The sequence below is a fragment of the Pleurodeles waltl genome, chromosome 12 (genome assembly GCF_031143425.1).
Source record: "Pleurodeles waltl isolate 20211129_DDA chromosome 12, aPleWal1.hap1.20221129, whole genome shotgun sequence".
NCBI classification, from domain to species: Eukaryota; Metazoa; Chordata; class Amphibia; order Caudata; family Salamandridae; genus Pleurodeles; species Pleurodeles waltl.
The window spans coordinates 126,416,753-126,440,159 of record NC_090451.1 but is presented as its reverse complement, the minus strand read 5'-3'; the positions used below and the strand labels follow the sequence as shown (position 1 = coordinate 126,440,159).

Genomic DNA, 23,407 nt, shown 5'->3' with positions numbered 1-23,407 from the left:
TGCCGCACCCAGTCTCCCCAACATACTGTTTAGCTTTCCAGTGACGTCATGTCTTGTGTGGCCTATTCACATTCCGCTGTTAATATTTTTTAGCCAATAGAATTTCACAGGCTCCCGTCTTTGAGCTCACATTGAAAAGGCACAAGTCCCAAAATGCAACCGGGTGCTGTTTAAAACTCCAACACTGGTGGGCGGTGCCCCAGGTGACATGGGGCCCACCTGGATGCTCTGACTGCCTTTCACGTGACAGTCACAGACACACACAGGACAGAGGTTCAAAAGCTATTCTGAAAGAAGTAAGGACAACAGGCCCACGTGAAACTAAACTTTTTAAATAGATGATTTTTGTTTCTATTGACCGGGTTCTCACTCGTTCTGCGCGCCAAGTCAAATGTAAATGAGCCTCGCAATAAAAATGCACAGAGGATGGTAAAATTCACTTCACTCTGCGCTCGTTGATGCTGAGAGCATGGTTGTCAGCCCGCACGCTTGTTATTTTGATGTGGAATTACTTGATTGCTTTGTGATAATTTTCATTACTCCGAATTGCAAGTTCCCCTACCCCAGTAATAATGTTTGAGGTATTGCTTCCCTACCACACCAACAAGGCCACCCTCTGACCAAGTCCTTTGCCTCTCTTCAGAACTACCATAAGCCCCTCCATGCACTAGGAACTTTTTGCTTGACGACCATCTAGGCGTCCTTGGAATATTGATATTTAGAAGTAACAATGTTTGTTTATTTTAACTAACTGACCTTTTTAGGGTCTCGCTTGATAGACTCTGTAGTATTCAGTAAAGGGCTTGGAGCCCGCATGTCTCTCACCATTTTTTTATTTATGTGGCACTCTTCTTTACAGTTTCCTAATTCATCAAGGCATGTCTTGCATCATTTCCGTTCCTCTCTGTAGAGCAGCGACCAAGCGTTGATTGATTCAGCTTAATCAGTGCCTGACCGCTGCTCCCCACCTGATCAAGGTACTATTTTTTCCTTTTACCTTCTAGTGCCCTGCAAACAGAAGGCTTGTGACTGGCAAAAACATGCCCAGCAGGACAACCAAAACTGTTAAGTTTTAAATTTAAATCGAACTTTCTTTTATTTTGCCAAATCGTCTTTTCCCACGTTCCACGCATGTTTTCTTTTGCTTTTGTTCGTGGGCACTCTTCTCAAAAGATGACGATTAGCTCGTTTAAAATATTGCAAATCAACAGTGTTTCTTTATTATGTGTAAATTCTGAAATTAATCTTTAACACATAATCCTGCGGTACACTTCAATCCATCCCACTCCAATCTTCCCCACTACAATCCACCCCATCCAGACCACTTCACCCACACTAATCCACCTCACTCCAGTCCAAATCACTCACCCGAATCCAATCCATTCTAACTCATCCTATTCCAATCCTCTCCACCCACCCCAAGCAAATCTGTCTCACTCCAATGTGCCCCACTATAATAAAAAACAATCTGCACCACTCCAAAACAATCTGTCCCACTTCGATCCAAAACAATCTGCCCCACTCCACTTCAAAACAATCTCCCCTACTCCAATTCAAAACAATCTACCCCACTGCAATCTGCTGCACTCCAATCAAAAACAAACTACCACACTGCAATCCAAAACAATCTGCCATACTGCAATCGAAAACAATCTGTCCCACCCAAGGCGGTGGTGGCTGGTGCACTTTGAAAGGAGTTGGTGGGAGGGAAAAATAGTTCATCTGAAGCTAAGTGAAGAAATTGGAATAAAATAGTGCATTTTAACCCCTTCGCTGCCAGCCTTTTCCCCCTCAGGTGCCAGGCATTTTTTTGGCTATTTGGGGCAGGGCGCGCTTAGGCCCTCATAGATTTTTGTCCACATAAGCTATCCACGCCAAATTTGCGTCCTTTTTTTCCAACATCCTAGGGATTCTAGAGGTACCCAGACTTTGTGGGTTCCCCTGAAGGAGACCAAGAAATTAGCCAAAATACGGTAAACATTTTGTTTTAAAAAAGAAAAAAATGGAAAAAAGGGCTGGAGAAGAAGGCTTGTGGTTTTTGTCCCTGAAATTGGCATCAACAAAGGGTTTGCACTGCTAAAATCACCAGCTTCCCAGCTTTCAGGGACAGGCAGACTTGAATCAGAAAACCCAATTTTTCAACACAATTTTGGCATTTTACTGGGACATACCCCATTTTTACGATTTTGTGTGCTTTTAGCCTCCTTCCAGTCAGTGACAGAAATGGGTGTGAAACCAATGCTGGGTCCCAGTAACCTAAACATTTTTGAAAAGAAGACAACATTCTGAATTCAGCAATGGGTAACTTGTGTAGATCTTACAAGTGTTTCCTACAGAAAATAACAACTGAAATAAAAAAAAAATATTGAAATTGAGAAGAAAAAAACAGCCATTTTCCTCTACGTTTTACTCTGTAACTTTTTTCTGCAATGTCAGATTTTTGAAAGCAATATACCATTACGCCTGCTGGACTCTTCTGGTTGCGGGGATATATAGGGCTTGTAGGTTCATCAAGAACCCTAGGTATCCAGAGAAAATAAATGAGCTGCACCTTGCAGTGGGTTTTCATTCTATACCGGGTATACTGCAATTAATTTGCCGAAGTATATAGAGTGAAAAAAAGGTATCAAGAAAACCTTTCTATTTCCAAAATGGGCACAAGATAAGGAGTGAAGGAGCAGTGGTTATTTGCACATCTCTGAATTCTGGGGTGCCCACACTAGCATGCGAATTAAAGGGCATTTCTCAAATAGACGTCTTTTTTACACACTGTCTTATATTTGGAAGGAAAAAATGTAGATAAAGACAAGGGGCAGTAACTCTTGTTTTGCTATTCTATGTTTCCCCAAGTCTCCCGATAACATTTTTTACCTCACTTGTGTGGGTAGGCCTAGCGCCCGCGACAGGAAGTGCCCCAAAACACAACGTGGACACATCAAATTTTCCCAAAGAAAACCAAAACCTAGGTAAAAGACATTGTCATTTGCAACGCCAATAGCTCTAACTCTCACAAATGTGAGACCTTTCGCATTGCAAATGCTTGTTTTTTTGTGCAGGCAAGTGTGCGTGGAGCCTGCTTTGGTTCTTAAGACCTCAGACCTAAAGCAAAGCTTAGACAGAAACATAGCAATGTGCCCTTTGCACACAGTTAGAGATCCTACTAAATGGAGTCATATATAGGTCTGCACGGCCATTTTGCACAATTTTGTTGTGATATAAAGTTTCGGTAGAGCTCAATGAGAGCTGGTAGTTATGGCCGAGTGGTTAAGGTGATGGACTTGAAATCCTTTGGGGGTTCCCTGCACGGGTTTGAATCCTGCTGACTACCTCTGTTGTTTATTTTAAACCTGATTTTTAAAATAACTGTGAAGAACACATTTACCAACTTTATTTGGGAAGATAGATAATTTACTTTAAATCTTTATTTAACAGAGGTTCGATTTTATTTTGCAGAGAGAAGAGCGGGTGACCGCGTGGGGAGAACAAATGATTTGTTAAACCTTCCATTTGAAGATGATCTAAGCAGAATGAAGCAAAACAACAGCAGCGCCAATCAGCCGATTTCTTGGAGTCCACGGTTTAGGAGTTTACTTAGAAGGAGACTGTAAAAGAGTTTTACAATTAGGGACCTATTGGTAGAGTCACTGCTTATGCAAATTGAAGGGTCAGAAGGGAGATGCGTCATTAAGATCTGTAAAAATCCATCTCTGGCAGCGGTGGGATTTGAACCCACGCCTCCAAAGAGACTGGAGCCTTAATCCAGGGCCTTAGACCGCTCGGCCACGCTACCTGTTGCTCTCAGTGTGTCTGTGCACTTCATGAGCACCGTAACCCTGAGTCTCCTCACTTAGTGTGGAAAGTCGAGTTGATAAACCATTTCATGGACATGATTACAATGTCGGGAGGGTGATGTGGTAATTGAAGGTTATCTCTCTTACTCAGTCACTGCACAAGTCTTCTCCCACCTGCTCGGACCTAGTGCAATCACCTTAAAAGACAACACTCTCCGAGCAATGACTTCCAACCAAGGTATAAGCACCTGCTCTACATAGGCAATGTGACTCCATCATTTTCTAATGAAACAAGTGTTCATACCGGTGGGCTCATTTCTTTGGGTGGGATCTAATGAATGAGCAGTTCATTCAAAAATAACTGAGGAGTTGCACGTATTCATGACATCAGCCCTATTGCCGCACCCAGTCTCCCCAACATACTGTTTAGCTTTCCAGTGACGTCATGTCTTGTGTGGCCTATTCACATTCCGCTGTTAATATTTTTTAGCCAATAGAATTTCACAGGCTCCCGTCTTTGAGCTCACATTGAAAAGGCACAAGTCCCAAAATGCAACCGGGTGCTGTTTAAAACTCCAGCACTGGTGGGCGGTGCTCCAGGTGACATGGGGTCCACCTGGATGCCCTGACTGCCTTTCACGTGACAGTCACAGACACACACAGGACAGAGGTTCAAAAGCTATTCTGAAAGAAGTAAGGACAACAGGCCCACGTGAAACTAAACTTTTTAAATAGATGATTTTTGTTTCTATTGACCTGGTTCTCACTCGTTCTGCGCGCCAAGTCAAATGTAAATGAGCCTCGCAATAAAAATGCACAGAGGATGGTAAAATTCACTTCACTCTGCGCTCGTTGATGCTGAGAGCATGGTTGTCAGCCCGCACGCTTGTTATTTTGATGTGGAATTACTTGATTGCTTTGTGATAATTTTCATTACTCCGAATTGCAAGTTCCCCTACCCCAGTAATAATGTTTGAGGTATTGCTTCCCTACCACACCAACAAGGCCACCCTCTGACCAAGTCCTTTGCCTCTCTTCAGAACTACCATAAGCCCCTCCATGCACTAGGAACTTTTTGCTTGACGACCATCTAGGCGTCCTTGGAATATTGATTTTTAGAAGTAACAATGTTTGTTTATTTTAACTAACTGACCTTTTTAGGGTCTCGCTTGATAGACTCTGTAGTATTCAGTAAAGGGCTTGGAGCCCGCATGTCTCTCACCATTTTTTTATTTATGTGGCACTCTTCTTTACAGTTTCCTAATTCATCAAGGCATGTCTTGCATCATTTCCGTTCCTCTCTGTAGAGCAGCGACCAAGCGTTGATTGATTCAGCTTAATCAGTGCCTGACCGCTGCTCCCCACCTGATCAAGGTACTATTTTTTCCTTTTACCTTCTAGTGCCCTGCAAACAGAAGGCTTGTGACTGGCAAAAACATGCCCAGCAGGACAACCAAAACTGTTAAGTTTTAAATTTAAATCGAACTTTCTTTTATTTTGCCAAATCGTCTTTTCCCACGTTCCACGCATGTTTTCTTTTGCTTTTGTTCGTGGGCACTCTTCTCAAAAGATGACGATTAGCTCGTTTAAAATATTGCAAATCAACAGTGTTTCTTTATTATGTGTAAATTCTGAAATTAATCTTTAACACATAATCCTGCGGTACACTTCAATCCACCCCACTCCAATCTTCCCCACTACAATCCACCCCATCCAGACCACTTCACCCACACTAATCCACCTCACTCCAGTCCAAATCACTCACCCGAATCCAATCCACTCTAACTCATCCTACTCCAATCCTCTCCACCCACCCCAAGCAAATCTGTCTCACTCCAATGTGCCCCACTATAATAAAAAACAATCTGCACCACTCCAAAACAATCTGTCCCACTTCGATCCAAAACAATCTGCCCCACTCCAATCTGCCCGACTCCACTTCAAAACAATCTCCCCTACTCCAATTCAAAACAATCTACCCCACTGCAATCTGCTGCACTCCAATCAAAAACAAACTACCACACTGCAATCCAAAACAATCTGCCATACTGCAATCGAAAACAATCTGTCCCACCCAAGGCAGTGGTGGCTGGTGCACTTTGAAAGGAGTTGGTGGGAGGGAAAAATAGTTCATCTGAAGCTAAGTGAAGAAATTGGAATAAAATAGTGCATTTTAACCCCTTCGCTGCCAGCCTTTTCCCCCTCAGGTGCCAGGCATTTTTTTGGCTATTTGGGGCAGGGCGCGCTTAGGCCCTCATAGATTTTTGTCCACATAAGCTATCCACGCCAAATTTGCGTCCTTTTTTTCCAACATCCTAGGGATTCTAGAGGTACCCAGACTTTGTGGGTTCCCCTGAAGGAGACCAAGAAATTAGCCAAAATACGGTAAACATTTTGTTTTAAAAAAGAAAAAAATGGAAAAAAGGGCTGGAGAAGAAGGCTTGTGGTTTTTGTCCCTGAAATTGGCATCAACAAAGGGTTTGCACTGCTAAAATCACCAGCTTCCCAGCTTTCAGGGACAGGCAGACTTGAATCAGAAAACCCAATTTTTCAACACAATTTTGGCATTTTACTGGGACATACCCCATTTTTACGATTTTGTGTGCTTTTAGCCTCCTTCCAGTCAGTGACAGAAATGGGTGTGAAACCAATGCTGGGTCCCAGTAACCTAAACATTTTTGAAAAGAAGACAACATTCTGAATTCAGCAATGGGTAACTTGTGTAGATCTTACAAGTGTTTCCTACAGAAAATAACAACTGAAATAAAAAAAAAATATTGAAATTGAGAAGAAAAAAACAGCCATTTTCCTCTACGTTTTACTCTGTAACTTTTTTCTGCAATGTCAGATTTTTGAAAGCAATATACCATTACGCCTGCTGGACTCTTCTGGTTGCGGGGATATATAGGGCTTGTAGGTTCATCAAGAACCCTAGGTATCCAGAGAAAATAAATGAGCTGCACCTTGCAGTGGGTTTTCATTCTATACCGGGTATACTGCAATTAATTTGCCGAAGTATATAGAGTGAAAAAAAGGTATCAAGAAAACCTTTCTATTTCCAAAATGGGCACAAGATAAGGAGTGAAGGAGCAGTGGTTATTTGCACATCTCTGAATTCTGGGGTGCCCACACTAGCATGCAAATTAAAGGGCATTTCTCAAATAGACGTCTTTTTTACACACTGTCTTATATTTGGAAGGAAAAAATGTAGATAAAGACAAGGGGCAGTAACTCTTGTTTTGCTATTCTATGTTTCCCCAAGTCTCCCGATAACATTTTTTACCTCACTTGTGTGGGTAGGCCTAGCGCCCGCGACAGGAAGTGCCCCAAAACACAACGTGGACACATCAAATTTTCCCAAAGAAAACCAAAACCTAGGTAAAAGACATTGTCATTTGCAACGCCAATAGCTCTAACTCTCACAAATGTGAGACCTTTCGCATTGCAAATGCTTGTTTTTTTGTGCAGGCAAGTGTGCGTGGAGCCTGCTTTGGTTCTTAAGACCTCAGACCTAAAGCAAAGCTTAGACAGAAACATAGCAATGTGCCCTTTGCACACAGTTAGAGATCCTACTAAATGGAGTCATATATAGGTCTGCACGGCCATTTTGCACAATTTTGTTGTGATATAAAGTTTCGGTAGAGCTCAATGAGAGCTGGTAGTTATGGCCGAGTGGTTAAGGTGATGGGCTTGAAATCCTTTGGGGGTTCCCTGCACGGGTTTGAATCCTGCTGACTACCTCTGTTGTTTATTTTAAACCTGATTTTTAAAATAACTGTGAAGAACACATTTACCAACTTTATTTGGGAAGATAGATAATTTACTTTAAATCTTTATTTAACAGAGGTTCGATTTTATTTTGCAGAGAGAAGAGCGGGTGACCGCGTGGGGAGAACAAATGATTTGTTAAACCTTCCATTTGAAGGTGATCTAAGCAGAATGAAGCAAAACAACAGCAGCGCCAATCAGCCGATTTCTTGGAGTCCACGGTTTAGGAGTTTACTTAGAAGGAGACTGTAAAAGAGTTTTAAAATTAGGGACCTATTGGTAGAGTCACTGCTTATGCAAATTGAAGGGTCAGAAGGGAGATGCGTCATTAAGATCTGTAAAAATCCATCTCTGGCAGCGGTGGGATTTGAACCCACGCCTCCAAAGAGACTGGAGCCTTAATCCAGCGCCTTAGACCGCTCGGCCACGCTACCTGTTGCTCTCAGTGTGTCTGTGCACTTCATGAGCACCGTAACCCTGAGTCTCCTCACTTAGTGTGGAAAGTCGAGTTGATAAACCATTTCATGGACATGATTACAATGTCGGGAGGGTGATGTGGTAATTGAAGGTTATCTCTCTTACTCAGTCACTGCACAAGTCTTCTCCCACCTGCTCGGACCTAGTGCAATCACCTTAAAAGACAACACTCTCCGAGCAATGACTTCCAACCAAGGTATAAGCACCTGCTCTACATAGGCAATGTGACTCCATCATTTTCTAATGAAACAAGTGTTCATACTGGTGGGCTCATTTCTTTGGGTGGGATCTAATGAATGAGCAGTTCATTCAAAAATAACCGAGGAGTTGCACGTATTCATGACATCAGCCCTATTGCCGCACCCAGTCTCCCCAACATACTGTTTAGCTTTCCAGTGACGTCATGTCTTGTGTGGCCTATTCACATTCCGCTGTTAATATTTTTTAGCCAATAGAATTTCACAGGCTCCCGTCTTTGAGCTCACATTGAAAAGGCACAAGTCCCAAAATGCAACCGGGTGCTGTTTAAAACTCCAGCACTGGTGGGCGGTGCCCCAGGTGACATGGGGCCCACCTGGATGCTCTGACTGCCTTTCACGTGACAGTCACAGACACACACAGGACAGAGGTTCAAAAGCTATTCTGAAAGAAGTAAGGACAACAGGCCCACGTGAAACTAAACTTTTTAAATAGATGATTTTTGTTTCTATTGACCGGGTTCTCACTCGTTCTGCGCGCCAAGTCAAAAGTAAATGAGCCTCGCAATAAAAATGCACAGAGGATGGTAAAATTCACTTCACTCTGCGCTCGTTGATGCTGAGAGCATGGTTGTCAGCCCGCACGCTTGTTATTTTGATGTGGAATTACTTGATTGCTTTGTGATAATTTTCATTACTCCGAATTGCAAGTTCCCCTACCCCAGTAATAATGTTTGAGGTATTGCTTCCCTACCACACCAACAAGGCCACCCTCTGACCAAGTCCTTTGCCTCTCTTCAGAACTACCATAAGCCCCTCCATGCACTAGGAACTTTTTGCTTGACGACCATCTAGGCGTCCTTGGAATATTGATATTTAGAAGTAACAATGTTTGTTTATTTTAACTAACTGACCTTTTTAGGGTCTCGCTTGATAGACTCTGTAGTATTCAGTAAAGGGCTTGGAGCCCGCATGTCTCTCACCATTTTTTTATTTATGTGGCACTCTTCTTTACAGTTTCCTAATTCATCAAGGCATGTCTTGCATCATTTCCGTTCCTCTCTGTAGAGCAGCGACCAAGCGTTGATTGATTCAGCTTAATCAGTGCCTGACCGCTGCTCCCCACCTGATCAAGGTACTATTTTTTCCTTTTACCTTCTAGTGCCCTGCAAACAGAAGGCTTGTGACTGGCAAAAACATGCCCAGCAGGACAACCAAAACTGTTAAGTTTTAAATTTAAATCGAACTTTCTTTTATTTTGCCAAATCGTCTTTTCCCACGTTCCACGCATGTTTTCTTTTGCTTTTGTTCGTGGGCACTCTTCTCAAAAGATGACGATTAGCTCGTTTAAAATATTGCAAATCAACAGTGTTTCTTTATTATGTGTAAATTCTGAAATTAATCTTTAACACATAATCCTGCGGTACACTTCAATCCATCCCACTCCAATCTTCCCCACTACAATCCACCCCATCCAGACCACTTCACCCACACTAATCCACCTCACTCCAGTCCAAATCACTCACCCGAATCCAATCCATTCTAACTCATCCTATTCCAATCCTCTCCACCCACCCCAAGCAAATCTGTCTCACTCCAATGTGCCCCACTATAATAAAAAACAATCTGCACCACTCCAAAACAATCTGTCCCACTTCGATCCAAAACAATCTGCCCCACTCCACTTCAAAACAATCTCCCCTACTCCAATTCAAAACAATCTACCCCACTGCAATCTGCTGCACTCCAATCAAAAACAAACTACCACACTGCAATCCAAAACAATCTGCCATACTGCAATCGAAAACAATCTGTCCCACCCAAGGCAGTGGTGGCTGGTGCACTTTGAAAGGAGTTGGTGGGAGGGAAAAATAGTTCATCTGAAGCTAAGTGAAGAAATTGGAATAAAATAGTGCATTTTAACCCCTTCGCTGCCAGCCTTTTCCCCCTCAGGTGCCAGGCATTTTTTTGGCTATTTGGGGCAGGGCGCGCTTAGGCCCTCATAGATTTTTGTCCACATAAGCTATCCACGCCAAATTTGCGTCCTTTTTTTCCAACATCCTAGGGATTCTAGAGGTACCCAGACTTTGTGGGTTCCCCTGAAGGAGACCAAGAAATTAGCCAAAATACGGTAAACATTTTGTTTTAAAAAAGAAAAAAATGGAAAAAAGGGCTGGAGAAGAAGGCTTGTGGTTTTTGTCCCTGAAATTGGCATCAACAAAGGGTTTGCACTGCTAAAATCACCAGCTTCCCAGCTTTCAGGGACAGGCAGACTTGAATCAGAAAACCCAATTTTTCAACACAATTTTGGCATTTTACTGGGACATACCCCATTTTTACGATTTTGTGTGCTTTTAGCCTCCTTCCAGTCAGTGACAGAAATGGGTGTGAAACCAATGCTGGGTCCCAGTAACCTAAACATTTTTGAAAAGAAGACAACATTCTGAATTCAGCAATGGGTAACTTGTGTAGATCTTACAAGTGTTTCCTACAGAAAATAACAACTGAAATAAAAAAAAAATATTGAAATTGAGAAGAAAAAAACAGCCATTTTCCTCTACGTTTTACTCTGTAACTTTTTTCTGCAATGTCAGATTTTTGAAAGCAATATACCATTACGCCTGCTGGACTCTTCTGGTTGCGGGGATATATAGGGCTTGTAGGTTCATCAAGAACCCTAGGTATCCAGAGAAAATAAATGAGCTGCACCTTGCAGTGGGTTTTCATTCTATACCGGGTATACTGCAATTAATTTGCCGAAGTATATAGAGTGAAAAAAAGGTATCAAGAAAACCTTTCTATTTCCAAAATGGGCACAAGATAAGGAGTGAAGGAGCAGTGGTTATTTGCACATCTCTGAATTCTGGGGTGCCCACACTAGCATGCGAATTAAAGGGCATTTCTCAAATAGACGTCTTTTTTACACACTGTCTTATATTTGGAAGGAAAAAATGTAGATAAAGACAAGGGGCAGTAACTCTTGTTTTGCTATTCTATGTTTCCCCAAGTCTCCCGATAACATTTTTTACCTCACTTGTGTGGGTAGGCCTAGCGCCCGCGACAGGAAGTGCCCCAAAACACAACGTGGACACATCAAATTTTCCCAAAGAAAACCAAAACCTAGGTAAAAGACATTGTCATTTGCAACGCCAATAGCTCTAACTCTCACAAATGTGAGACCTTTCGCATTGCAAATGCTTGTTTTTTTGTGCAGGCAAGTGTGCGTGGAGCCTGCTTTGGTTCTTAAGACCTCAGACCTAAAGCAAAGCTTAGACAGAAACATAGCAATGTGCCCTTTGCACACAGTTAGAGATCCTACTAAATGGAGTCATATATAGGTCTGCACGGCCATTTTGCACAATTTTGTTGTGATATAAAGTTTCGGTAGAGCTCAATGAGAGCTGGTAGTTATGGCCGAGTGGTTAAGGTGATGGACTTGAAATCCTTTGGGGGTTCCCTGCACGGGTTTGAATCCTGCTGACTACCTCTGTTGTTTATTTTAAACCTGATTTTTAAAATAACTGTGAAGAACACATTTACCAACTTTATTTGGGAAGATAGATAATTTACTTTAAATCTTTATTTAACAGAGGTTCGATTTTATTTTGCAGAGAGAAGAGCGGGTGACCGCGTGGGGAGAACAAATGATTTGTTAAACCTTCCATTTGAAGATGATCTAAGCAGAATGAAGCAAAACAACAGCAGCGCCAATCAGCCGATTTCTTGGAGTCCACGGTTTAGGAGTTTACTTAGAAGGAGACTGTAAAAGAGTTTTACAATTAGGGACCTATTGGTAGAGTCACTGCTTATGCAAATTGAAGGGTCAGAAGGGAGATGCGTCATTAAGATCTGTAAAAATCCATCTCTGGCAGCGGTGGGATTTGAACCCACGCCTCCAAAGAGACTGGAGCCTTAATCCAGCGCCTTAGACCGCTCGGCCACGCTACCTGTTGCTCTCAGTGTGTCTGTGCACTTCATGAGCACCGTAACCCTGAGTCTCCTCACTTAGTGTGGAAAGTCGAGTTGATAAACCATTTCATGGACATGATTACAATGTCGGGAGGGTGATGTGGTAATTGAAGGTTATCTCTCTTACTCAGTCACTGCACAAGTCTTCTCCCACCTGCTCGGACCTAGTGCAATCACCTTAAAAGACAACACTCTCCGAGCAATGACTTCCAACCAAGGTATAAGCACCTGCTCTACATAGGCAATGTGACTCCATCATTTTCTAATGAAACAAGTGTTCATACCGGTGGGCTCATTTCTTTGGGTGGGATCTAATGAATGAGCAGTTCATTCAAAAATAACCGAGGAGTTGCACGTATTCATGACATCAGCCCTATTGCCGCACCCAGTCTCCCCAACATACTGTTTAGCTTTCCAGTGACGTCATGTCTTGTGTGGCCTATTCACATTCCGCTGTTAATATTTTTTAGCCAATAGAATTTCACAGGCTCCCGTCTTTGAGCTCACATTGAAAAGGCACAAGTCCCAAAATGCAACCGGGTGCTGTTTAAAACTCCAGCACTGGTGGGCGGTGCCCCAGGTGACATGGGGCCCACCTGGATGCTCTGACTGCCTTTCACGTGACAGTCACAGACACACACAGGACAGAGGTTCAAAAGCTATTCTGAAAGAAGTAAGGACAACAGGCCCACGTGAAACTAAACTTTTTAAATAGATGATTTTTGTTTCTATTGACCGGGTTCTCACTCGTTCTGCGCGCCAAGTCAAATGTAAATGAGCCTCGCAATAAAAATGCACAGAGGATGGTAAAATTCACTTCACTCTGCGCTCGTTGATGCTGAGAGCATGGTTGTCAGCCCGCACGCTTGTTATTTTGATGTGGAATTACTTGATTGCTTTGTGATAATTTTCATTACTCCGAATTGCAAGTTCCCCTACCCCAGTAATAATGTTTGAGGTATTGCTTCCCTACCACACCAACAAGGCCACCCTCTGACCAAGTCCTTTGCCTCTCTTCAGAACTACCATAAGCCCCTCCATGCACTAGGAACTTTTTGCTTGACGACCATCTAGGCGTCCTTGGAATATTGATATTTAGAAGTAACAATGTTTGTTTATTTTAACTAACTGACCTTTTTAGGGTCTCGCTTGATAGACTCTGTAGTATTCAGTAAAGGGCTTGGAGCCCGCATGTCTCTCACCATTTTTTTATTTATGTGGCACTCTTCTTTACAGTTTCCTAATTCATCAAGGCATGTCTTGCATCATTTCCGTTCCTCTCTGTAGAGCAGCGACCAAGCGTTGATTGATTCAGCTTAATCAGTGCCTGACCGCTGCTCCCCACCTGATCAAGGTACTATTTTTTCCTTTTACCTTCTAGTGCCCTGCAAACAGAAGGCTTGTGACTGGCAAAAACATGCCCAGCAGGACAACCAAAACTGTTAAGTTTTAAATTTAAATCGAACTTTCTTTTATTTTGCCAAATCGTCTTTTCCCACGTTCCACGCATGTTTTCTTTTGCTTTTGTTCGTGGGCACTCTTCTCAAAAGATGACGATTAGCTCGTTTAAAATATTGCAAATCAACAGTGTTTCTTTATTATGTGTAAATTCTGAAATTAATCTTTAACACATAATCCTGCGGTACACTTCAATCCATCCCACTCCAATCTTCCCCACTACAATCCACCCCATCCAGACCACTTCACCCACACTAATCCACCTCACTCCAGTCCAAATCACTCACCCGAATCCAATCCATTCTAACTCATCCTATTCCAATCCTCTCCACCCACCCCAAGCAAATCTGTCTCACTCCAATGTGCCCCACTATAATAAAAAACAATCTGCACCACTCCAAAACAATCTGTCCCACTTCGATCCAAAACAATCTGCCCCACTCCACTTCAAAACAATCTCCCCTACTCCAATTCAAAACAATCTACCCCACTGCAATCTGCTGCACTCCAATCAAAAACAAACTACCACACTGCAATCCAAAACAATCTGCCATACTGCAATCGAAAACAATCTGTCCCACCCAAGGCAGTGGTGGCTGGTGCACTTTGAAAGGAGTTGGTGGGAGGGAAAAATAGTTCATCTGAAGCTAAGTGAAGAAATTGGAATAAAATAGTGCATTTTAACCCCTTCGCTGCCAGCCTTTTCCCCCTCAGGTGCCAGGCATTTTTTTGGCTATTTGGGGCAGGGCGCGCTTAGGCCCTCATAGATTTTTGTCCACATAAGCTATCCACGCCAAATTTGCGTCCTTTTTTTCCAACATCCTAGGGATTCTAGAGGTACCCAGACTTTGTGGGTTCCCCTGAAGGAGACCAAGAAATTAGCCAAAATACGGTAAACATTTTGTTTTAAAAAAGAAAAAAATGGAAAAAAGGGCTGGAGAAGAAGGCTTGTGGTTTTTGTCCCTGAAATTGGCATCAACAAAGGGTTTGCACTGCTAAAATCACCAGCTTCCCAGCTTTCAGGGACAGGCAGACTTGAATCAGAAAACCCAATTTTTCAACACAATTTTGGCATTTTACTGGGACATACCCCATTTTTACGATTTTGTGTGCTTTTAGCCTCCTTCCAGTCAGTGACAGAAATGGGTGTGAAACCAATGCTGGGTCCCAGTAACCTAAACATTTTTGAAAAGAAGACAACATTCTGAATTCAGCAATGGGTAACTTGTGTAGATCTTACAAGTGTTTCCTACAGAAAATAACAACTGAAATAAAAAAAAAATATTGAAATTGAGAAGAAAAAAACAGCCATTTTCCTCTACGTTTTACTCTGTAACTTTTTTCTGCAATGTCAGATTTTTGAAAGCAATATACCATTACGCCTGCTGGACTCTTCTGGTTGCGGGGATATATAGGGCTTGTAGGTTCATCAAGAACCCTAGGTATCCAGAGAAAATAAATGAGCTGCACCTTGCAGTGGGTTTTCATTCTATACCGGGTATACTGCAATTAATTTGCCGAAGTATATAGAGTGAAAAAAAGGTATCAAGAAAACCTTTCTATTTCCAAAATGGGCACAAGATAAGGAGTGAAGGAGCAGTGGTTATTTGCACATCTCTGAATTCTGGGGTGCCCACACTAGCATGCAAATTAAAGGGCATTTCTCAAATAGACGTCTTTTTTACACACTGTCTTATATTTGGAAGGAAAAAATGTAGATAAAGACAAGGGGCAGTAACTCTTGTTTTGCTATTCTATGTTTCCCCAAGTCTCCCGATAACATTTTTTACCTCACTTGTGTGGGTAGGCCTAGCGCCCGCGACAGGAAGTGCCCCAAAACACAACGTGGACACATCAAATTTTCCCAAAGAAAACCAAAACCTAGGTAAAAGACATTGTCATTTGCAACGCCAATAGCTCTAACTCTCACAAATGTGAGACCTTTCGCATTGCAAATGCTTGTTTTTTTGTGCAGGCAAGTGTGCGTGGAGCCTGCTTTGGTTCTTAAGACCTCAGACCTAAAGCAAAGCTTAGACAGAAACATAGCAATGTGCCCTTTGCACACAGTTAGAGATCCTACTAAATGGAGTCATATATAGGTCTGCACGGCCATTTTGCACAATTTTGTTGTGATATAAAGTTTCGGTAGAGCTCAATGAGAGCTGGTAGTTATGGCCGAGTGGTTAAGGTGATGGGCTTGAAATCCTTTGGGGGTTCCCTGCACGGGTTTGAATCCTGCTGACTACCTCTGTTGTTTATTTTAAACCTGATTTTTAAAATAACTGTGAAGAACACATTTACCAACTTTATTTGGGAAGATAGATAATTTACTTTAAATCTTTATTTAACAGAGGTTCGATTTTATTTTGCAGAGAGAAGAGCGGGTGACCGCGTGGGGAGAACAAATGATTTGTTAAACCTTCCATTTGAAGGTGATCTAAGCAGAATGAAGCAAAACAACAGCAGCGCCAATCAGCCGATTTCTTGGAGTCCACGGTTTAGGAGTTTACTTAGAAGGAGACTGTAAAAGAGTTTTAAAATTAGGGACCTATTGGTAGAGTCACTGCTTATGCAAATTGAAGGGTCAGAAGGGAGATGCGTCATTAAGATCTGTAAAAATCCATCTCTGGCAGCGGTGGGATTTGAACCCACGCCTCCAAAGAGACTGGAGCCTTAATCCAGCGCCTTAGACCGCTCGGCCACGCTACCTGTTGCTCTCAGTGTGTCTGTGCACTTCATGAGCACCGTAACCCTGAGTCTCCTCACTTAGTGTGGAAAGTCGAGTTGATAAACCATTTCATGGACATGATTACAATGTCGGGAGGGTGATGTGGTAATTGAAGGTTATCTCTCTTACTCAGTCACTGCACAAGTCTTCTCCCACCTGCTCGGACCTAGTGCAATCACCTTAAAAGACAACACTCTCCGAGCAATGACTTCCAACCAAGGTATAAGCACCTGCTCTACATAGGCAATGTGACTCCATCATTTTCTAATGAAACAAGTGTTCATACCGGTGGGCTCATTTCTTTGGGTGGGATCTAATGAATGAGCAGTTCATTCAAAAATAACCGAGGAGTTGCACGTATTCATGACATCAGCCCTATTGCCGCACCCAGTCTCCCCAACATACTGTTTAGCTTTCCAGTGACGTCATGTCTTGTGTGGCCTATTCACATTCCGCTGTTAATATTTTTTAGCCAATAGAATTTCACAGGCTCCCGTCTTTGAGCTCACATTGAAAAGGCACAAGTCCCAAAATGCAACCGGGTGCTGTTTAAAACTCCAGCACTGGTGGGCGGTGCCCCAGGTGACATGGGGCCCACCTGGATGCTCTGACTGCCTTTCACGTGACAGTCACAGACACACACAGGACAGAGGTTCAAAAGCTATTCTGAAAGAAGTAAGGACAACAGGCCCACGTGAAACTAAACTTTTTAAATAGATGATTTTTGTTTCTATTGACCGGGTTCTCACTCGTTCTGCGCGCCAAGTCAAATGTAAATGAGCCTCGCAATAAAAATGCACAGAGGATGGTAAAATTCACTTCACTCTGCGCTCGTTGATGCTGAGAGCATGGTTGTCAGCCCGCACGCTTGTTATTTTGATGTGGAATTACTTGATTGCTTTGTGATAATTTTCATTACTCCGAATTGCAAGTTCCCCTACCCCAGTAATAATGTTTGAGGTATTGCTTCCCTACCACACCAACAAGGCCACCCTCTGACCAAGTCCTTTGCCTCTCTTCAGAACTACCATAAGCCCCTCCATGCACTAGGAACTTTTTGCTTGACGACCATCTAGGCGTCCTTGGAATATTGATATTTAGAAGTAACAATGTTTGTTTATTTTAACTAACTGACCTTTTTAGGGTCTCGCTTGATAGACTCTGTAGTATTCAGTAAAGGGCTTGGAGCCCGCATGTCTCTCACCATTTTTTTATTTATGTGGCACTCTTCTTTACAGTTTCCTAATTCATCAAGGCATGTCTTGCATCATTTCCGTTCCTCTCTGTAGAGCAGCGACCAAGCGTTGATTGATTCAGCTTAATCAGTGCCTGACCGCTGCTCCCCACCTGATCAAGGTACTATTTTTTCCTTTTACCTTCTAGTGCCCTGCAAACAGAAGGCTTGTGACTGGCAAAAACATGCCCAGCAGGACAACCAAAACTGTTAAGTTTTAAATTTAAATCGAACTTTCTTTTATTTTGCCAAATCGTCTTTTCCCACGTTCCACGCATGTTTTCTTTTGCTTTTGTTCGTGGGCACTCTTCTCAAAAGATGACGATTAGCTCGTTTAAAATATTGCAAATCAACAGTGTTTCTTTATTATGTGTAAATTCTGAAATTAATCTTTAACACATAATCCTGCGGTACACTTCAATCCATCCCACTCCAATCTTCCCCACTACAATCCACCCCATCCAGACCACTTCACCCACACTAATCCACCTCACTCCAGTCCAAATCACTCACCCGAATCCAATCCATTCTAACTCATCCTATTCCAATCCTCTCCACCCACCCCAAGCAAATCTGTCTCACTCCAATGTGCCCCACTATAATAAAAAACAATCTGCACCACTCCAAAACAATCTGTCCCACTTCGATCCAAAACAATCTGCCCCACTCCACTTCAAAACAATCTCCCCTACTCCAATTCAAAACAATCTACCCCACTGCAATCTGCTGCACTCCAATCAAAAACAAACTACCACACTGCAATCCAAAACAATCTGCCATACTGCAATCGAAAACAATCTGTCCCACCCAAGGCAGTGGTGGCTGGTGCACTTTGAAAGGAGTTGGTGGGAGGGAAAAATAGTTCATCTGAAGCTAAGTGAAGAAATTGGAATAAAATAGTGCATTTTAACCCCTTCGCTGCCAGCCTTTTCCCCCTCAGGTGCCAGGCATTTTTTTGGCTATTTGGGGCAGGGCGCGCTTAGGCCCTCATAGATTTTTGTCCACATAAGCTATCCACGCCAAATTTGCGTCCTTTTTTTCCAACATCCTAGGGATTCTAGAGGTACCCAGACTTTGTGGGTTCCCCTGAAGGAGACCAAGAAATTAGCCAAAATACGGTAAACATTTTGTTTTAAAAAAGAAAAAAATGGAAAAAAGGGCTGGAGAAGAAGGCTTGTGGTTTTTGTCCCTGAAATTGGCATCAACAAAGGGTTTGCACTGCTAAAATCACCAGCTTCCCAGCTTTCAGGGACAGGCAGACTTGAATCAGAAAACCCAATTTTTCAACACAATTTTGGCATTTTACTGGGACATACCCCATTTTTACGATTTTGTGTGCTTTTAGCCTCCTTCCAGTCAGTGACAGAAATGGGTGTGAAACCAATGCTGGGTCCCAGTAACCTAAACATTTTTGAAAAGAAGACAACATTCTGAATTCAGCAATGGGTAACTTGTGTAGATCTTACAAGTGTTTCCTACAGAAAATAACAACTGAAATAAAAAAAAAATATTGAAATTGAGAAGAAAAAAACAGCCATTTTCCTCTACGTTTTACTCTGTAACTTTTTTCTGCAATGTCAGATTTTTGAAAGCAATATACCATTACGCCTGCTGGACTCTTCTGGTTGCGGGGATATATAGGGCTTGTAGGTTCATCAAGAACCCTAGGTATCCAGAGAAAATAAATGAGCTGCACCTTGCAGTGGGTTTTCATTCTATACCGGGTATACTGCAATTAATTTGCCGAAGTATATAGAGTGAAAAAAAGGTATCAAGAAAACCTTTCTATTTCCAAAATGGGCACAAGATAAGGAGTGAAGGAGCAGTGGTTATTTGCACATCTCTGAATTCTGGGGTGCCCACACTAGCATGCAAATTAAAGGGCATTTCTCAAATAGACGTCTTTTTTACACACTGTCTTATATTTGGAAGGAAAAAATGTAGATAAAGACAAGGGGCAGTAACTCTTGTTTTGCTATTCTATGTTTCCCCAAGTCTCCCGATAACATTTTTTACCTCACTTGTGTGGGTAGGCCTAGCGCCCGCGACAGGAAGTGCCCCAAAACACAACGTGGACACATCAAATTTTCCCAAAGAAAACCAAAACCTAGGTAAAAGACATTGTCATTTGCAACGCCAATAGCTCTAACTCTCACAAATGTGAGACCTTTCGCATTGCAAATGCTTGTTTTTTTGTGCAGGCAAGTGTGCGTGGAGCCTGCTTTGGTTCTTAAGACCTCAGACCTAAAGCAAAGCTTAGACAGAAACATAGCAATGTGCCCTTTGCACACAGTTAGAGATCCTACTAAATGGAGTCATATATAGGTCTGCACGGCCATTTTGCACAATTTTGTTGTGATATAAAGTTTCGGTAGAGCTCAATGAGAGCTGGTAGTTATGGCCGAGTGGTTAAGGTGATGGGCTTGAAATCCTTTGGGGGTTCCCTGCACGGGTTTGAATCCTGCTGACTACCTCTGTTGTTTATTTTAAACCTGATTTTTAAAATAACTGTGAAGAACACATTTACCAACTTTATTTGGGAAGATAGATAATTTACTTTAAATCTTTATTTAACAGAGGTTCGATTTTATTTTGCAGAGAGAAGAGCGGGTGACCGCGTGGGGAGAACAAATGATTTGTTAAACCTTCCATTTGAAGGTGATCTAAGCAGAATGAAGCAAAACAACAGCAGCGCCAATCAGCCGATTTCTTGGAGTCCACGGTTTAGGAGTTTACTTAGAAGGAGACTGTAAAAGAGTTTTAAAATTAGGGACCTATTGGTAGAGTCACTGCTTATGCAAATTGAAGGGTCAGAAGGGAGATGCGTCATTAAGATCTGTAAAAATCCATCTCTGGCAGCGGTGGGATTTGAACCCACGCCTCCAAAGAGACTGGAGCCTTAATCCAGCGCCTTAGACCGCTCGGCCACGCTACCTGTTGCTCTCAGTGTGTCTGTGCACTTCATGAGCACCGTAACCCTGAGTCTCCTCACTTAGTGTGGAAAGTCGAGTTGATAAACCATTTCATGGACATGATTACAATGTCGGGAGGGTGATGTGGTAATTGAAGGTTATCTCTCTTACTCAGTCACTGCACAAGTCTTCTCCCACCTGCTCGGACCTAGTGCAATCACCTTAAAAGACAACACTCTCCGAGCAATGACTTCCAACCAAGGTATAAGCACCTGCTCTACATAGGCAATGTGACTCCATCATTTTCTAATGAAACAAGTGTTCATACCGGTGGGCTCATTTCTTTGGGTGGGATCTAATGAATGAGCAGTTCATTCAAAAATAACCGAGGAGTTGCACGTATTCATGACATCAGCCCTATTGCCGCACCCAGTCTCCCCAACATACTGTTTAGCTTTCCAGTGACGTCATGTCTTGTGTGGCCTATTCACATTCCGCTGTTAATATTTTTTAGCCAATAGAATTTCACAGGCTCCCGTCTTTGAGCTCACATTGAAAAGGCACAAGTCCCAAAATGCAACCGGGTGCTGTTTAAAACTCCAGCACTGGTGGGCGGTGCCCCAGGTGACATGGGGCCCACCTGGATGCTCTGACTGCCTTTCACGTGACAGTCACAGACACACACAGGACAGAGGTTCAAAAGCTATTCTGAAAGAAGTAAGGACAACAGGCCCACGTGAAACTAAACTTTTTAAATAGATGATTTTTGTTTCTATTGACCGGGTTCTCACTCGTTCTGCGCGCCAAGTCAAATGTAAATGAGCCTCGCAATAAAAATGCACAGAGGATGGTAAAATTCACTTCACTCTGCGCTCGTTGATGCTGAGAGCATGGTTGTCAGCCCGCACGCTTGTTATTTTGATGTGGAATTACTTGATTGCTTTGTGATAATTTTCATTACTCCGAATTGCAAGTTCCCCTACCCCAGTAATAATGTTTGAGGTATTGCTTCCCTACCACACCAACAAGGCCACCCTCTGACCAAGTCCTTTGCCTCTCTTCAGAACTACCATAAGCCCCTCCATGCACTAGGAACTTTTTGCTTGACGACCATCTAGGCGTCCTTGGAATATTGATATTTAGAAGTAACAATGTTTGTTTATTTTAACTAACTGACCTTTTTAGGGTCTCGCTTGATAGACTCTGTAGTATTCAGTAAAGGGCTTGGAGCCCGCATGTCTCTCACCATTTTTTTATTTATGTGGCACTCTTCTTTACAGTTTCCTAATTCATCAAGGCATGTCTTGCATCATTTCCGTTCCTCTCTGTAGAGCAGCGACCAAGCGTTGATTGATTCAGCTTAATCAGTGCCTGACCGCTGCTCCCCACCTGATCAAGGTACTATTTTTTCCTTTTACCTTCTAGTGCCCTGCAAACAGAAGGCTTGTGACTGGCAAAAACATGCCCAGCAGGACAACCAAAACTGTTAAGTTTTAAATTTAAATCGAACTTTCTTTTATTTTGCCAAATCGTCTTTTCCCACGTTCCACGCATGTTTTCTTTTGCTTTTGTTCGTGGGCACTCTTCTCAAAAGATGACGATTAGCTCGTTTAAAATATTGCAAATCAACAGTGTTTCTTTATTATGTGTAAATTCTGAAATTAATCTTTAACACATAATCCTGCGGTACACTTCAATCCATCCCACTCCAATCTTCCCCACTACAATCCACCCCATCCAGACCACTTCACCCACACTAATCCACCTCACTCCAGTCCAAATCACTCACCCGAATCCAATCCATTCTAACTCATCCTATTCCAATCCTCTCCACCCACCCCAAGCAAATCTGTCTCACTCCAATGTGCCCCACTATAATAAAAAACAATCTGCACCACTCCAAAACAATCTGTCCCACTTCGATCCAAAACAATCTGCCCCACTCCACTTCAAAACAATCTCCCCTACTCCAATTCAAAACAATCTACCCCACTGCAATCTGCTGCACTCCAATCAAAAACAAACTACCACACTGCAATCCAAAACAATCTGCCATACTGCAATCGAAAACAATCTGTCCCACCCAAGGCAGTGGTGGCTGGTGCACTTTGAAAGGAGTTGGTGGGAGGGAAAAATAGTTCATCTGAAGCTAAGTGAAGAAATTGGAATAAAATAGTGCATTTTAACCCCTTCGCTGCCAGCCTTTTCCCCCTCAGGTGCCAGGCATTTTTTTGGCTATTTGGGGCAGGGCGCGCTTAGGCCCTCATAGATTTTTGTCCACATAAGCTATCCACGCCAAATTTGCGTCCTTTTTTTCCAACATCCTAGGGATTCTAGAGGTACCCAGACTTTGTGGGTTCCCCTGAAGGAGACCAAGAAATTAGCCAAAATACGGTAAACATTTTGTTTTAAAAAAGAAAAAAATGGAAAAAAGGGCTGGAGAAGAAGGCTTGTGGTTTTTGTCCCTGAAATTGGCATCAACAAAGGGTTTGCACTGCTAAAATCACCAGCTTCCCAGCTTTCAGGGACAGGCAGACTTGAATCAGAAAACCCAATTTTTCAACACAATTTTGGCATTTTACTGGGACATACCCCATTTTTACGATTTTGTGTGCTTTTAGCCTCCTTCCAGTCAGTGACAGAAATGGGTGTGAAACCAATGCTGGGTCCCAGTAACCTAAACATTTTTGAAAAGAAGACAACATTCTGAATTCAGCAATGGGTAACTTGTGTAGATCTTACAAGTGTTTCCTACAGAAAATAACAACTGAAATAAAAAAAAAATATTGAAATTGAGAAGAAAAAAACAGCCATTTTCCTCTACGTTTTACTCTGTAACTTTTTTCTGCAATGTCAGATTTTTGAAAGCAATA

General features: G+C 42.5%; 7 non-coding genes across 7 annotated transcripts; 2 read left to right on the top strand and 5 right to left on the bottom strand.

The window, feature by feature from the left end:
• Positions 1-3,246: 3,246 nt before the first annotated feature.
• TRNAS-UGA (transfer RNA serine (anticodon UGA)) lies at positions 3,247-3,328 on the top strand. The gene has a single exon. It is a non-coding gene; the product is annotated as a tRNA-Ser (tRNA).
• Positions 3,329-3,708: 380 nt separating this feature from the next.
• On the bottom strand, positions 3,709-3,790 carry TRNAL-AAG (transfer RNA leucine (anticodon AAG)). Its single transcript has one exon. It is a non-coding gene; the product is annotated as a tRNA-Leu (tRNA).
• A 4,121-nt stretch (positions 3,791-7,911) lies between these two features.
• TRNAL-AAG (transfer RNA leucine (anticodon AAG)) lies at positions 7,912-7,993 on the bottom strand. Its single transcript has one exon. It is a non-coding gene; the product is annotated as a tRNA-Leu (tRNA).
• A 3,644-nt stretch (positions 7,994-11,637) lies between these two features.
• TRNAS-UGA (transfer RNA serine (anticodon UGA)) lies at positions 11,638-11,719 on the top strand. The gene has a single exon. It is a non-coding gene; the product is annotated as a tRNA-Ser (tRNA).
• A 380-nt stretch (positions 11,720-12,099) lies between these two features.
• On the bottom strand, positions 12,100-12,181 carry TRNAL-AAG (transfer RNA leucine (anticodon AAG)). Its single transcript has one exon. It is a non-coding gene; the product is annotated as a tRNA-Leu (tRNA).
• Positions 12,182-16,287: 4,106 nt separating this feature from the next.
• Positions 16,288-16,369, bottom strand: TRNAL-AAG (transfer RNA leucine (anticodon AAG)). The gene has a single exon. It is a non-coding gene; the product is annotated as a tRNA-Leu (tRNA).
• Positions 16,370-20,475: 4,106 nt separating this feature from the next.
• TRNAL-AAG (transfer RNA leucine (anticodon AAG)) lies at positions 20,476-20,557 on the bottom strand. Its single transcript has one exon. It is a non-coding gene; the product is annotated as a tRNA-Leu (tRNA).
• Between the last annotated feature and the right edge of the window lie 2,850 nt (positions 20,558-23,407).